We start from the raw sequence: 16469 nt of genomic DNA on the forward strand, positions 1-16469 counted from the left end.
TGTGCGCACACACATGAGCAAGGGGGAGGGGCGGGGAGAAGGAGCAGCAGACTCCCTCTGCCGGGGACCAGATGTGGGGCTAGGTCCCATGACCCTGGGATTATGACCTGAAAGGAAGGCAGACATTTAACCCACTGAGCCAGCCAGGCACCCCTACACATTCATCTGTTCGTGGACCTTTCGACTGTTTACACCTCTGGCTACTGTGAATAATTCTGTATATCCACCAGCAATGTACCAGGATTCTAATTTCTCCACATCCTTGCTAATATTATTTTGGTTTTTTGTATGTGCTTTTTATTTATTTATTTATTTGACAGAGAACACAAGTAGGCAGAGAGGCGGGGGTGGGTGGGATGGACCAGTTTCCCTGCTGAGCAGAGAGCCCGATGCAGGGCTCAATCCCAGGACTCTGGGATCACAACCTAAGCTGAAGGCAGAGAGGCTTTAACCCACTGAGCCATCATTTTATTAAATAATTATTTTATTTATTAATTATTTTATTAAATAATACCCATCCTAATAAAGTACATCTCATTGTGACTAGATGTCGAACATCTTTTTTACATGTACTTACTGGCCATCTGTCTATCTTCTTTGGAGAAAATCTATTCAAGTCCTTTGCCCAATTTTTATGTATTTTGCCTGTTTTTTTTTTTTAAGATTTTATTTATTTATTTGAGAGAGAGAGAGAGTGTGTGAGAGAGAGCATGAGAGGGGAGAAGCATAAGAGGGAGAAGCAGACTCCCTATGGAGCTGGGAGCCCGATGCGGGACCTGATCCTGGGACTCCAAGATCATGACCTGAGCCGAAGGCAGAGGCTTAACCCACTGAGCCACCCAGGCACCCCCAATGCCTGTTGTTCTTAAGTTGCATTTTTCTTTTTTTTAATTTATTTATTTGACAGAGAGAGATCACAGGTAGGTAGAGAGGCTGGCAGAGAGAGAGAGAGAGAGAGAGAAGCAGGCACCCCGCCGAGCAGAGAGCCCGATGTGGGATTCGATCCCAGGACCCTGAGATCATGACCTGAGCTGAAAGCAGCGGCTTAACCCACTGAGCCACCCAGGCGCCAAGTTGCATTTTTCTTGATTCAGCATTTCCTTGGCTGCTCTACACCAGAACTACCTTCCAGAGTTCTAACTTGGTCCTAACAGTTAATGCATGTTTTTCATGTTTCTGGGGAAACATGAACTTGCAACTGCCTATTTTCCCATTCTGCAGTGACCCTCAATATAAATTTTTTTTAAAGATTTTATTTATTTATTTGACAGAGAGATCACAAGTAGGCAGAGAGGCAGGCAGAGAAGAGACGGGGAAGCAGGCTCCCCGCTGAGCAAAAAGCCCTATGCAGGGCTCAATCCCAGGACCCCGAGACCATAACCTGAGCTGAAGGCAGAGGCTTAACCCACCGAGCCACCAGGAGCCCCCACAATATAAATTGTTTTAGAAGATTTTATTTGAGAGAGAGCATGACAGAATGAGCAGTGGGGAGAAAAAGAAGTGGGCTGAGCAGGGACCCCAATGTGCCCAACGTGGGGCTCAATCCCAGCATCCTGGAATCATGCATGACCTAAGCCTAAATAAAGCAGGCGCTTAACCAACTAGTCACCCAGGCAGCCCCTCAACTTTAATTTCGAAATTTTTTATTTAGATATATTTGGAACTTAATCTTAGTTACAGGGACTCCACATGACTGTTAAGTTTACTTAATAGTCCATCTTTTCCTTATTTATTACTTTTTTTTTTTTTTTTAGCTCTAAGAGTATGAACTCATGGGTTTTTTAGTCAATGAGTTGTTTTTTTTTTTTTAAGATTTTATTTATTTATTTGACAGACAGAGATCACAAGTAGGCAGAGAGGCAGGCAGAGAGAGAGGTAGAAGCATGCTCCCTGCCGAGCCGAGAGTCCGATGCAGGATTCTATCCCAGGACCTGGGATCATGACCTGATCGAAGGCAGAGGCTTTAACCCACTGAGTCGCCCAGGCGCCCCTAGTCAATGAGTTATAACTCACTAATATCACCATTTATTTCAATGTTCCATTTCCCAGATTTGTCCAGTGGGAATCCCTTCAGTGTGATGTCCTTCTGATACGTATTTATCATCCTATAAGCATCTTCTTAATTTCTGGAGCAAGAATATGCTCTAGGATCATTTGTTCTTTCTCTGCCTCAGCCTTGGAAACAGACTTACCTCTAAGGAGCCATGATTACTTCTTTCTTTTTTTTAAAGAATTACTTATTTGACACAGAGAAAGAGTACAAGCAGGGGGAGCCACAGGCAGAGGGAGAAGGAAAAGGAGCCTGACACAGGGCTCAATCCCAGGACTCTGGGATCTTGACCTGAGCTAAAGGCAGTCGCTTAACTGACTGAGCCACACAGGTGCCGCCCCCGCCCCCCGCCTTTTTTTTTTTACTGTATTTAGAAACCAAGATCTGGGTGTTTGGCATGTATGTTTTTTCTACTGTGTGCTGTTTCCAGGACCTCTCAGTGGACAGAGGGCTTGGACTACCTTAAACACTGATTTGTTTGCTTAGTTCTCACAATATTTTATTATAAAGGCAAAACGCTAATATGGAAAGTTTGGGAAAAGAGAGAAAATAATCCATACTTTTATTACCCCTAAACTTTTGTTTTTTCCTCTCCATTTTTCATACACATTCAAATGAACTGCTAGTATATGAATGATTTTTGTTTCCTTTATTTTTCATATCTATGCTGTCTTTTTCCATTAGGCTATATAAACTACTTCATAACTATTTTTAAAGGACACAAATTATCCCATTAGCCAGCTATACCATGACTACTGGGAATTTAGTTTGCTTTCAATTTTTCCTAACAAATAATAGCTACGGTGGGTAAATTCTGTATATACTGCTTACTTTGTTGTTCCTTTAAATTCCAAAAAATGTGGAAAATCAGTGTGAAGACTATATGAGTATTTCTACAACATGTTAGTGTACCTTTATTTAAAAATGTAAGCATGTTTGAATAGAAGATAAATCTGCAAAATAATACCCACCAGACCCATCCTAAAGCTATGAGAAAGAGAAAATGGCCACAAGAAGCAATCCACTGCTACCATGTAAAGCTCTCTCTCAAAAAAAGAAAAAGTCTCCAAAGTATCTGGAGGTATTTAATCTGGTAACTAAGGATCTAGTGCAGCAGCCTTTCACCAGATAGAAAAATCAGTCTGAATGATCTCAGGGCCCGCTAATGGAGCTGGGCCAAAAACCATAGCAATTTGTGTTGAGCACTAATTCCCCACTTAGCCTTTGTTTTGTTAAGAATTAATGAAGGATAGTGGGCTCTGCTCTGGAAAATATTCTATCATTGAAAGTTGTTTTAGACACCTCTAGCTTTAATTATGAATTGAATATAAATTGAGAGCAGATTTATTTCTTAAGCTTTTCATGAGAAAATTGTGAAGAACTCTGAAAGACAAGGGGAAACAGAAAGGCGAGGAAAAAGAAGGAAATGCAAAGGGGCTGAGGAGTGAGTGTGGAATACCAAGTGAGGAGGGACAGCACCATCAATGGCATTCCAGACTCTTGGCCTTGTAGCTAGAGGGTAGGGTAGGAGTCACTAAGGCCACAGCACCCAAGACTATGGCATCCAACAACTAAGGCAAACTGGATGTCTCTACTCTATCGAGTGTTTGTATTTCTAAAAGACCTTTTTTCCTTCCAGGAATGCTTTTCAAATTATTCTCTAAACTTAAAAATGCAAAGAGACCATTTCATTCAAAGAATCTTGCTCAGTATTAATTTTATGGAAGGCATCTGATTATGCATTAGATTTACCAAGTAATAAATCAGAGAAGAAGATTTTTTGTATCAATAATTTATACAGATTATAAAGATTCATAGATTAGATTATATGTAAACTATATGCTTTAAAAATGCAGCCATTAGGGGCGCCTGGGTGGCTCCGTGGGTTAATAAGCCCCTGCCTTCAGCTCAGGTCATGATCTCAGGGTCCTGGGATGGAGCCCCATATCAGGCTCTCTGCTCAGCAGGGAGCTCTCTGCCTGCCTCTCTGCCTAGTTGTGATCTCTCTCTCTCTCTGTTAAATAAATAAGTAAAATCTTTAAAAAATATATTTTTTAAAATGCAGCCATTAAAAATGATTGCTAAATACAAGACACAGTATTATCAATGTTCTTTCAAGTTTACAATGTTTATTACATTTATTGGATAAATATAAGCACCATCTTTGAACTGAGGATGGACCTGAGGTCTAAAGGAAAAGAAAAAAAAAAAAGAAAATAGTGTGTATTTTTACTTATTGTAAAGAAAACATATGAACTAAAACCATTAAGAGAGAGGCGCCTGGGTGGCTCAGTGGGTTAAAGCCTCTGCCTTCGGCTAGGATCCTGATCCCAGCATCCTGGGATTGAGCCCCGCATGGAGCCCCGCATCTGGCTCTCTGCTCAGCAGGGAGCCTGCTTCCCTTCCTCTCTCTCTGCATGCCTGTCTATTTGTAATCTCTGTCAAATATATAAAATCTTAAAAAAAAATAAACAAATAAATAAAAATAAAACCATTAAGAGGATATGAGAAAGTAAAGGGGGGGGGGCCAAACATAAGAAAGCTAAAATGGTTATCTATCCTAATAGCAATATTTAAGGCAATGTTCAAAAATAACTCCAAATGTACACGTTGTTTAGAAATATGATTGTGGGGGACGCCTGGGTGGCTCAGTTGGTTAAGCGGCTGCCTTGGGCTCAGGTCGTGATCCCAGCGTCCTGGGATCGAGTCCCACACTGGGCCCCTTGCTCAGCGGGAGCCTGCTTCTCCGTCTGCCTCTGCTGCCACTCTGTCTGCCTGTGTTCACTCTGACAAATAAATAAAATCCTTAAAAAATATATATGATTTTGGGGCGCCTGGGTGGCTCAGTGGGTTAAGCCGCTGCCTTCGGCTCAGGTCATGATCTCAGGGCCCTGGGATCGAGTCCCGCATCGGGCTCTCTGCTCAGCAGGGAGCCTGCTTCCTCCTTCTCTCTGCCTGCCTCTCTGCCTACTTGTGATCTCTCTCTGTCAAATAAATAAATAAAATCTTAAAAAAAAAAAAAAATATATATATATATGATTTTAAGTAACAGAAAAAACACCTATGAGTTCAAAGCAGCTGTATTTAGGGAAAGGGAATGGGAGCATTTTTAGTTTTCTAACACTACTATCTTTTAAACTATATGTATATATTATTCTAATTTTTTTTTAAGATTTTATTTATTTATTTGTCAGAGTGAGCACAGGCAGAGTGGCAGGCAGAGGCAGATGGAGAAGCAGGCGCCCACTGAGCACGGAGCCCGATGTGGGACTCGATCCCAGGACACTGGGATCATGACCCAAGCCGAAGGCAGTGGCTCAACCAACTGAGCCACCCAGGCGTCCCTGTATTATTCTAATTTTTTAAAACTGCAAAGCAAAATCAAATTAAAAACATATTCAGAAAACCAGAATTTCATGTCCACTAATTTTTTTCTCCTAAGACTTTGTCCTTCAAATTTCGTATTTCTAAACCTTTATTTAATTGCTTCCCTTTAAAATTCTTCCCTTTCAAACATACACAAAATAGAGAAAAATATAAACAGCCATCTCAACCATTCAGATGTCAGAGAAGTTTTCATTTTGACTTATTTACTTTTTTTTTTTTTTAAAAGAAATAAAGCATTATGAAATGCCTGGGTGGCTGCTGGTTGGGTGTCTGACCTGATTTTGGCTTGGGTCATGGTCTCAGGGCTGTGGGATGGAGTCTCACATAGGGCTCCGGGTTTAGTGCAAGTCTGCTTGTTCCTCTCCCTCTGCTCCTCCCACTGCTCCAGCATGCTCAGGCTCTCTCTCAAATAAATAAATAAAATCTTTTTTTAAAAGGGCATTACAGAATTGAAAACTAATTCAGGTAAAAATATTTATTAAATGGTATGTCTTTTAAAAAATGGTATGTCTTAAATATGTGCATTTTATTGCATATTAATTATACGTTAAAAGCATTAAAAATGTGTATTTATTCAGCACCTACTATATACCAGGTATGATTCTAGGTGCTTGGGATACATACAGAACCAAGTAGACAAAGATTCCAACCGTTGAGGACAGTGGGTACTGTTTCTAACATTATTTTCAACTACTCTAACATAATCCCTTAGTTTAGATATGATCTTTATTGTGTCATAAACATAACATGTTCATAACACTTCTTTGTTCATAATATAACCAGCCCTCTGGGTATTCAAATCCTAATTATCCTTCAAGTCCCACAACTATCATAAAGGTAAAATATTAAATCGATATTAATATTCCTCTCCTAAATCATGTAATTTTTGGTACTTAAATCATATTTTCTGAGGCTGTTTACTGTTGTCTCTTTTACCTTTTTTAGCTGGATCTAAGATCCTTGAGGACATGTATTATGACTTACACATTTCCTGTTTTTTCCACACTGCCTTGCCAAGTGCAAAACCAAGAGGAGCCATCCCTGAAGTATTTCACTACGTTGTTTTCCAGCAAATCGCTAATATCTTTCATTATGTTATAGTCACAAACTACTAATAAATTGTTTTTACTTGTTTTATGACACCAACAGAGAACGAAGATGACCTTAGAGTCAAACCAACTTGTAATGGAATTCTGACTACAACATTTTTGAGCTGGGTGACTTTGTTGTTATTCACCTCTCTAACCCTAAACCTGTAACATGGAGATGATTTTCATCCTCATAAGGTTGTTTTGAGGACTCAAATAAATACTAAGAATACAATAATGTTTGCTCCTTTCTCTTTTCCTGTTACTCTGTCATAATCTGTTACAAGGATCAGTTAAGAAATATCTTCAGGCTTACACTAAAGTTTTAATTTCGACACAGCTTTGAACTTTTAGTTTAGGGGTTTGTTTTTATTCTTTTATTTGACACAGAGAGAGAGACCACAAGGAGGAAGGAGAGGATGTGGGGGGGAGGGAAAGCAGGCCTCCTGCTGAGCAGAGAGCCTGAGACAGGGCTCCATCCCCAGACCCTGAGATCATGACCTCAGCAGAAGGCAGAAACCCACTGAGCCACCCAGGCGCTCCCAGGGGTTTGTTTTTGTTTTTTGAAGCACTTACTTTAAACCATGTTAAGTTTATTTTTTATTATTATTATTATTTTTTTAAGATTTTATTTATTTTATTTGACAGACAGAGACCACAAGCAGGCAGGCAGAGAGGCAGGCAGAGAGAGAGAGAGGAGGAAGCAGGCTCCCTGCTGAGCAGAGAGCCCGACGCGGGACTCGATCCCCAGACCCCGAGATCATGACCCAAGCCGAAGGCAGCAGCTTAACCCACTGAGCCACCCAGGCGCCCAGAGGTAGATAGAGCTCAATGATTCATCAGTCTTATATAATACCCAGTGCTCATTATATCACATGTCCTCCTAATGTCCATCACCCACCCAGTTACCCCATCCCCCCACCCATCTCCCCTCCAGCAGCCCTCAGTTTGTTTCCTATGATTAAGAGTCTCTTATGGTGGGGCACTTGGGTGGCTGGGCTGATCTTGATCCTGGGATGGAGCCCCACATCCGGCTCTCTACTAGGAAGAAAATCTAGGAAGGGATTCTGTGCTAGGAAGGGAATCTGCCTCTCCCTCTCCCTCTGCCTGCCACTCACTCACCCTCTCTGTGTCAAATAAAAAAAAAATAAAATCTTCAGTAAAAAAAAAGTCTCTTATGGTTTTTCTCCTTCTCTGATTTCATCTTATTTTATTTTTTCCTCTCTTCCCCTAGGATCCTGTTTTGTTTTTTAAATTCCACCTACCAGTGAGATCATAGGATAATTGCCTTTCTCTGATTTACTTTGATCTTTTAGTTTTGATTTCACTAATTAAACCTTTTAAAACTTTTATATATTTACTGAACCTCCAACCACTATGTGCAAGGCACTGGTTTAGAATTAATGAAAGAAGGGTTAATAGGACAGATACAGTCGCCTAGGGAGTTTACAAACTAACAAGAAAAATGTACTAAATTAATAAATATACTTAGTAAATATACTGAATTAGCAAATGGCATAGAATTACAAAGTAAGGGTACCTGGGTGGCTCAGTGGGTTAAGCCGCTGCCTTCGGCTCAGGTCATGATCTCAGAGTCCTGGGATCGAGTCCCACATTGGGCTCTCTGCTCAGCGAGGAGCCTGCTTCCCTCTCTCTCTCTGCCTGCCTCTCTACTTGTGATCTCTCTCAGTCAAATAAATAAATAAAATCGTTTAAAAAAAAAAAGAATTACAAAGTAAAAACCAAATCTAAGATGGACATAAAGTCATTATTTAAAGAGTCATCAGAGGTGCCCAGGTGGCTCAGTGAGTTAAGCCTCTGCTTTCAGCTCAGGTCATAATCTCAGGGTCCTAGGATCCAGCCTGTATCAGGCTCTCTGTTCAGCAGGGAGCCTGCTTCTCCCCCTCACTCTGCCTGCCTCTCTGCCTACTTGTGATCTGTCAAATAAATAAATAAAATCTTAAAAAAAAAAAAAAGGTCATCATTATTTTAGGTTATTTATCATAAATGAGTAATATGTAATAAACCATGTAAAATCTATTTGTGTCAGCTGAGTCAACTACAGTCATCACAGTCATGTGACACAAATGAACCTAAGTCACGCACTGTACTACAGAGAATAAAAAAAGCCATCTGACAAATGTCTGTCACCAGCATGAAGCTTGGTATTAGAAGAGACAGATGAGTAGAATTTCCTTCATTTCACTTCAGTTTACTTCCAATTAGTACCACTACCATCTTATATTTTTATTGTGTATCACAGTTTACCAAACACCTTCCCAATTATTATCCCACTTACTCCCAACAACTGCAGTGATAAAATCAGTCAGGAGAGAGACTAGACTGAGCTTTCTGGAACATATCCATTGGAAAAAAAATCCAGTCAAAATAGATTCAGACTGGTAAGAATGTATACATTAGAATTCAAGCAGAAAAAATCTGCATATTACCAATTGTACTTATTTTTGTAAACACACATGACAGACTGCATTTTTTTTTTAAGATTAAAGTATATAAAGATATACCGTGGAGTATGCTATCTTTGTGTAGAAGTTGAAGTTTCTCCTTAAGGATAAAGCCATTCCTGGCATTAAACACAGCACAAAGGAACTCACGGATCACATTTCCAATGTGGAGTCCTTTTCACCTACACTTATGGAATGGGGGAGTGCCTCCAAGAGCAAACAAATCACAGTAGCATCAAAATCAAACACTTCAAAAGATACTTTGTGTATTTAAAGAATTCTAGTTTACTGTTAAATAATAAATGAAAAACTTTGGAAAGTTTCAGCTTATCTTTGTTGCCATCAGAATAACTGAAAATACTTTCTTATCTTCTAGAAAAACTGTTAATGAGAAAGTTAAATACCCCTAAGGACCAAAGTGATAAGTGCCAAGAGTAACTGGGGAAAGGGGCACTTGAGCAGAGTCTGTCAAAGTCTCTAAGGCAGCCATCCTTTGACACCAAGACATTTTCGTTCCAGGGCTCCACTCTGAAGTGTTATCTACCTTGCAAAACTGAGAACAAACACAAATTCCCTTAGAAAACTTGCCACAGGGGCGCCTGGGTGGCTCAGTGGGTTAAAGCCTCTGCCTTCGGCTTGTGTCATGATCCCAGGGTCCTAGGATCCAGCCCCACATCGGGCTCTCTGCTCAGCAGGAAACCTGCTTCCTCCTCTCTCTGCCTGCTTCTCTGCCTACCTGTGATCTCTGTCAAATAAATAAATAAAATCTTAAAAAAAAGAAAACGTGCCACAATTTCTCTGAAAGACTAAACATAAAATTATTAGCAGAGTGAGGAGAGATCAACTATGTACCCTTAGAATATTGCTCTCTCTACACAGCCACAACTCTTGGCCCAAATATGATCTCTTGGTGGTTTCCTCACTCCATTCTTGCCCCCACCTCAAGGCAGTTTCTACACAGAAGTCAGGATGCCCTTTTCAAAAAGATAAACAAATAAATAAACTACCCCCAACAGGGGATTTGAGATCAAGAGTCTCATACTCTACCACTAGGCCAGCCAGATGTGACTTTTTTGAATAAGACACAAATTTGAGGGTTCCCTGCTCAGCGGGTAGCCTGCTTCTCCCTTTCCCTCTGCCCCTCTGCCTGCTTGTGCTCTCTGTCAAATAAATAAATAAAATGTTAAAAAAAAAATACAAATTTGACGGAAACTTCCCGGCTTAAAACTTTCAATGACCATTCACTGCTCTTCAAGTAAGGTCCAAATATTCTGGGTTAATATCATAGAGAAGTTCACTGTACTGTTAGCTCATCACATTTGAACAGTGCGAAAATTTCACCATAAAGCTTTAAGGTAAAGGAAAAAAAAAAAGTCCCAAATTCTTAACACTGCTTAAAAGACCTGGCATTATCTCTCTTGCCCTCTTTTGCATTCCACACTAAATTCCACTTGCTTTGACCTTTCAGTTCCTTAAATTTCCCTAACCTTCCTCTGGGGAACCTATTTCCTTTGCCCGGACCTTTCTTCCCTCTTTTGGGGGGCCACCTTTCACCAATTCCTATTTACCCATAACATCTTAGTTGGAAGATTACTTTCCTAAGAAAACTTTAACTGATTTCCCAAGCTGTTTATCCCCTTTTTACTGTTCTCACAATATACTATATTCTTCCTTTTTAAGCTTCTGTCTAGGTTTACTGGCATTTACAGTGGAGACTTGAATAATACAGGTTTGAAATGCACCAAGTCTACTTTATGTGAAGATTTTCTTTTACAAATACAGTTATCTCTAAATAGTGCATTTATAAATGTACTATCTATAAGCATAGCATATTATAAATGTCCTACATATAGTACATTGTAAATGTATTTTCTCTTATGATGACTTTCTTCATAATATTTTCTTTCCTCTAGCTTACTTTATTATTAAGCACACAGCAGAATACATATAACATACAAAATACGTGTTAACTGGCTTTAAGGCTTTCAGTCAATACCAGGCTATAAGTAGTTAAGTTTTGGGGGAATCAGAATTCATACACAGATTCTCCAACTGTGTGGGGGCTGGCACCCCTAACACTCCCACCCACTCACTGCTCAAGGGTCAAATGATGAGATTTGTGTTAAAAAAAAAAAAAAAAATCTACAGGAGTCACCATGTTGTCATGGCCACTCACCAAACAGTAGGCACTAAAAAAAATTTGAATAAAATAAGTAATTAACATTAAGCACTGAGTAACTTAAGTACGCATGTGTGTGTACACCACAGTGCAAGGCTAAGAGTACCCAGCAAGTAGGAGTTTCTGTTAATACTGCATTCTGCCTCGTATCATTACTACTTGCTTGCTTAATTAATCACTCTCTCCATCCTGCACACCATTCCATCTCGTTTTTGGACGCCATCAGCGCCTAGCACTAACCTCAGCGATATAAATAGATGCTCAAATATTCACCGAATTTAACTGCCTTTAAAATCAATACGCCTTCCGGCATATTTGCACACCAGACGTAACATCAACTTTTAAGGAGTCTTCCCCCCTTAAAAACTAAACCGTAATTTAAAAACACGTAAAACACTCCCCAAACACACCTGAGCCATGACTTTGAAATACGGAGGCCGATTTTCACGTCGTTCATACCATGTCATACTTTACAGTTCCACACGGACATCCATAAAGACTGTCCGATTCCTATCCTTATTTTCCGTGATCTCAAGTGATGTACGGAAGCAGCCAGGCTGGACAACACCCTAACGTTCCTTACTGCTAACGACACACTGTGAGTAAAAAGGCGCACACACACACACACACACACACACACACACAAAATGAAACAGGGAAAAGACGCAAACTCGAAACCTACGAAGAGACTGTCCGGGGAGACTTGGTGGTGAAGCGACCCGAGAAACGGCCACCCCAAACAGACGTGCCTGGTACTTCTGCACCGTGCTCCTGCAGCGCACGCCTTTGGAAACCCGGGCATCTTAAGTGCGCTTAACTCGAAGTTTCCGACCCCCCCACCCCAACCCCGAACGGAAGCCCTCGGCGGTGCGGGCTCGGAGGTCGCCACCACGCAGGAAGCGAGCACAGGACGCAGGCCGGAGACGCGGCTCACCTGAACTGGCCAGGAGTCTCGCCCCAGCCGCCGCCTCCAGCGTCAACGAAACCGCCCGGACCCCGGGCTCACCGAGACCGAGACCGTCTAGAGCGCTGCGGCTCCGCACGACCCAACGGCACCCTAACCCGGGACAGCGCCCCGCCTGGGAGAAAACGCCCGCCCGCGGCCGGCGGGGAGCGGACGTCCCAGCCCCTCACCCCGCCGAACGCGGCGCGGCCCCAGCGCACTCACCTCTGGGCGCGGCCGCTGGAGGGGGCCGCGCCGCGCTGTCGCCTCGCGGCCTGGTCCTCGGTTCGCTCCGGGGCCGCGGGCGCCACCGCCGCTGCCGGGCCGGAGCCCCTCAGACTGCGAGCGCCGCCGCCCCCAGGCCCGCGGAGGCTCGCGGGCCGCGCCGCTGGGACCCGGCCCGCCTCTCCGGGTCTCCGCCGCCGGGCGCCGAGCGCGCGCCGGGTAGGCTCCGCGCAGGCCCGGGAGCGCGCGCGGTGGGGGGGGGGGGCGGGGCCGGTTGGCTTCGCCGCCGCAGTCGCCTCCTCAGCCCTTAGCTGACGCGCGGTAATGGCGGCAGTCTCCTGCCTGCAGCCGGCGGTGTCGCTGGCCGCCTTCTCACCCGGCCCCGAAAATGCTGGGAGCGAGGTGTGGGCTCAAAGAATAGCCCAGCGTCTACTTACCTCTGTACCTCCGCAGCCTGCGATTGAGTCCGCGGAGAGATGTCCCTGCATTGTGACAACGTAGAACTTAACCCGAGCCCTGTGATTCTGGAAAGCGACGTTGAAGAAATCCCCCCACCCTTTTGTGCTCCCGAAAGGATTTACTGCAAGGAACCACCCTTCCCGGTGTAACTCAGATATGACTCACCCCTTGTTTTTAACCTATGACAGGTCAGACGTAGACCGTCCAAATTCCCTTCGTTTTTGCCTCGTAAATGGTCAGGTGAACAGATTGCACTCACTGACCAATCTGGACGAAATACGGGCTCCCCTGACTTGACCAAACTTTAGTTAAGCTGCTCTCCTTCCACCAGGCCCCTAAACTTTGACCCACCCTCAGCCCGAGCGGGTCTGCAACCCCTTCTCATCCACCGCTCCTGAAATTTCGGGGGAAATTTCACCTCCCTGCAAAACACTGATGGGCAGTGCGATCGTGGCCACCTCTACCCGCCCCTCCCACTTCCCTACACCCAGTTCCTTCGAGGCTTTGTTCACTTCTCCCGGTGGAAGAAACCCCCCCACCGTTTTTTTGTTTTTGTTGTTTTTTTTTTTTTTTTTTTTTTTTTTTTTTTTTGCGTGACCTTGGAGACAGTTGCAGATCCCCTGGTCAGAGTTCCCCTGGAGGCATAGTGACCCTTCACCCTCCACACCCCGTTGGGATATTTTCCTTCTCCTATCTTCTGATGCTAACGACGTCTAGGTACCCCACATAACTAGAATCATACAGTATTTGTCCTTTTGTGTCTGCCCTTACTTCACTTGGCGTTGTATTTTCAAGGTTCGTCCATGTTATAGCAAGTACCACAATGTATTCTCCTTTATGCTGAAAAATACTCCGTTGTTGTATATACCACCTTTTATTTATCCACTCACCTGCTGATGGACGTTTGGATTGTTTCCACCTTTTGGCTGTTGTGAACGGTGGAACTATGAACATCTGTATACAAGTATCTGATTAAGTCTCTTGCTTTCAGTTATTTTGTATCTAGATGCAGAATTACTGGACCATATGGCATATGTTTAACTTTTTGAGGAGCTGCCAAACTGATTTCTACAATGAGTACAGCATTTTAATATTACCTGCAGCAGTGCATAAGCATTCAGGTTTCTCCATACCCCTGACAGCACTCATTATTTTCCATGGTTTTGCTGTTTTTATAATAGCCATCCTAATGAACGTGAAGTGGTTGGTATTCATTGCGGGTTTGATTTTTATTTCCCTAGTGACTAGTGATATTGAGCATTTTTTTATGAGCTTTTTTTTTTCTTTTTTAAGATTTTGTTTATTTGGGAGAGAAAGAGAGAGCAGGAGCAGTGGGAGAGGGGCAAAGGGAGAGGGAGAAGCAGACTGAGCAGGGACCTAGTGGAGGGGCTAGATCCCAGGATCCTGCAATCATGACCCAAGCGGAAGACAGATTCTTAACTGACTGAGCCACCCAGGCACCCCTTTTTTCATGTACTTATTCATGATTGTATATCTTTGGAAAAGTGTCTAATCGAGTCCTTTGCCCATTTGAGTGTATGTATGTATGTAAATTTTATACCTAACCTGAGGCTCAAACTCATGACCCTGAGATCAAAAATCCCATGCTCTATCAGCTGAGCCAGTGGTCCAGTATTTGCCCATTTAAAAAAAAGATTTTATTTATTTATTTGACAGACAGAAGTCACAAGTAGGCAGAGAGGGAGGCAGAGAAAGCAGAGAGCCCGAGGTGGGGCTTCATCCCAGGAGCCTGGGATCGTGACCCAAGCTGAAGGCAGAGGCCCCAACCCACTTAGCCACCTAGGCACCCCATATTTGCCTATTTTTAAATAGGATTGTTTTTTGTAATTTAGTTGTAGTTTTGTGGTTTTTTTTTTTTTAAAGATTTTATTTATTTATTTGACAGAGAGAAATCACAAGTAGATGGAGAGGCAGGCAGAGAGAGAGAGAGAGAGGGAAGCAGGCTCCCTGCCGAGCAGAGAGCCCGATGCGGGACTCGATCCCCGGACCCTGAGATCACGACCTGAGCCGAAGGCAGTGGCTTAACCCACTGAGCCACCCAGGTGCCCCGGTTTTTGTTTTTTTTTTTTTTAGTGTCTTCTGGATACTAATTCCTTATCAGAGATGTGTTTTGTATTTTCTCCTATTCTGTGGGTTATTCTTTCATTCTGTTGGTGGTGTCCTTTCATATACAAAAGTTTTAAATTTCGATGAGGTTCAATTTATTTATTTTTCTTTTTTTCCCCTATGCTTTTGGAGTCATTCATATCCAAGACATTATTGCCCAAATTCAATGTCATGAAGATTTTCCCATTTTTTTCTAAACATTTTATAGTTTTAGCATTTAGATTAGGTGTTTGATGCATTTTGAATTAATTTTTTGTACATGGTATAAAATAAGGGCCCAGCTTCATTCTTTTGCATGTGTATGTAGTTTTCTCAGAACCATCTTTTTGAAAAGACTATCAATCCTTTCCCCATTTAATGGTCTTGGGATAAATATCACTTAGTTATGGTATATATTTCTTTTGACATGCTGCTGGATTTGGTTTGCAAGCATTTTGTTGAGGATTTTTGCATCTATATTCATTTTTTAAAGATTTTATTTATTTATTTGGGGGCACCTGGATAGCTCAGTCATTAAGTGTCTACCTACAGCTCAAGTCATGATCTCAGGGTCCTGGGATCAAGCCCCGTGTCCAGCTCCCTGCTCACTGGGGAGCCTGCTTCTCCCTCTCCCTCTTTCCCTGCTTGTGTTCCCTCTCTGGCTGTTTCTCTCTCTGTCAAAAAATAAAATCTAAAAAAAGATTTTAGTTATTTATTTGACAGAGAGAGATACAGTGAGAGAGGGAACACAAGCAGGGGAAGTGGGGGAGGGAGACCCAATGTGGGATTCCACCCCAGGACCCTGGGATCATGACCTGAGCCAAAGACAGACAACGACTGAGCCACCCAGACACCCCTATATTAATTTTTTCTACAAAGAATTTTATTTATTTATTTGATAGAGATGCAGAAAGAGAGAGAGGGAACACAAGCAGAGGGAGTGGGAGAGGGAAACACAGGCCTCCCACCAAGCAGGGAGCCTAATGTGGGGCTCCATCCCAGAACCCTGGGACCATGACTTGAGCTGAAGGCAGACGCTTAACAGCTGAACCAGCCAGGCACCCCTTCATCTATATTCATATTTTTGCTCTGTAGTTCTTTTACTGTGATATCTTTGTCTAGCTTTGATATCAATATAATGCTGATCTCATAGAATGAGTTAGGAAGTGTTTCCTTCTCTTCTTTTTTTCAGAATATTTTGAGAAAGATTGGTGTCAATTCTTCCTTAAGTGTTTGGTAAAATTGTTTAGTAGAATCTGTGAAGTCATCTAGCTCTGAGATTTTCCTTGTCAGGAGGTTTTCGATAACTGATTCAATCTCCTACTGTAGGTCTGTTCAGTTTCTATTTCTTCTTGAGTCAGTTTCGGTCATTTGTATGTTTCTAGAAATTCGTTTGTTTCATCGAGATTGCTTAATTTGTTGTCATACAATTGTTCATAATATTTTTTTACGATTTTTATTTCTATAAGGTTGATAATAATGTCCCCACTTTCATTTATTATTTTTTTGAATATTTTATTTATTTATTTGACAGACAGAGATCACAAGTAGGCAGAGAGGCAGGCAG

The 16469-nt window shown here is 42.3% G+C and overlaps 1 protein-coding gene across 3 annotated transcripts in view; it reads right to left on the reverse strand.

The window, feature by feature from the left end:
• UBXN2A (UBX domain protein 2A) overlaps positions 1-12941 on the reverse strand; it is a 53966-nt gene extending 41025 nt beyond the window's left edge. Inside the window, exon 1 of one of the 3 annotated variants that reach the window (XM_032353191.1) lies at positions 12775-12941. The gene's annotated coding sequence lies outside the window, so the exon portion shown is untranslated. Of the gene's footprint in view, positions 1-12103; positions 12316-12337; positions 12551-12774 lie in introns of those variants that run through there. The other 2 variants (XM_032353190.1, XM_032353192.1) reach the window with 2 other exon arrangements.
• Positions 12942-16469: the final 3528 nt, after the last annotated feature.

The sequence above is a fragment of the Mustela erminea genome, chromosome 7, assembly GCF_009829155.1.
Source record: "Mustela erminea isolate mMusErm1 chromosome 7, mMusErm1.Pri, whole genome shotgun sequence".
NCBI classification, from domain to species: domain Eukaryota; kingdom Metazoa; phylum Chordata; class Mammalia; order Carnivora; family Mustelidae; genus Mustela; species Mustela erminea.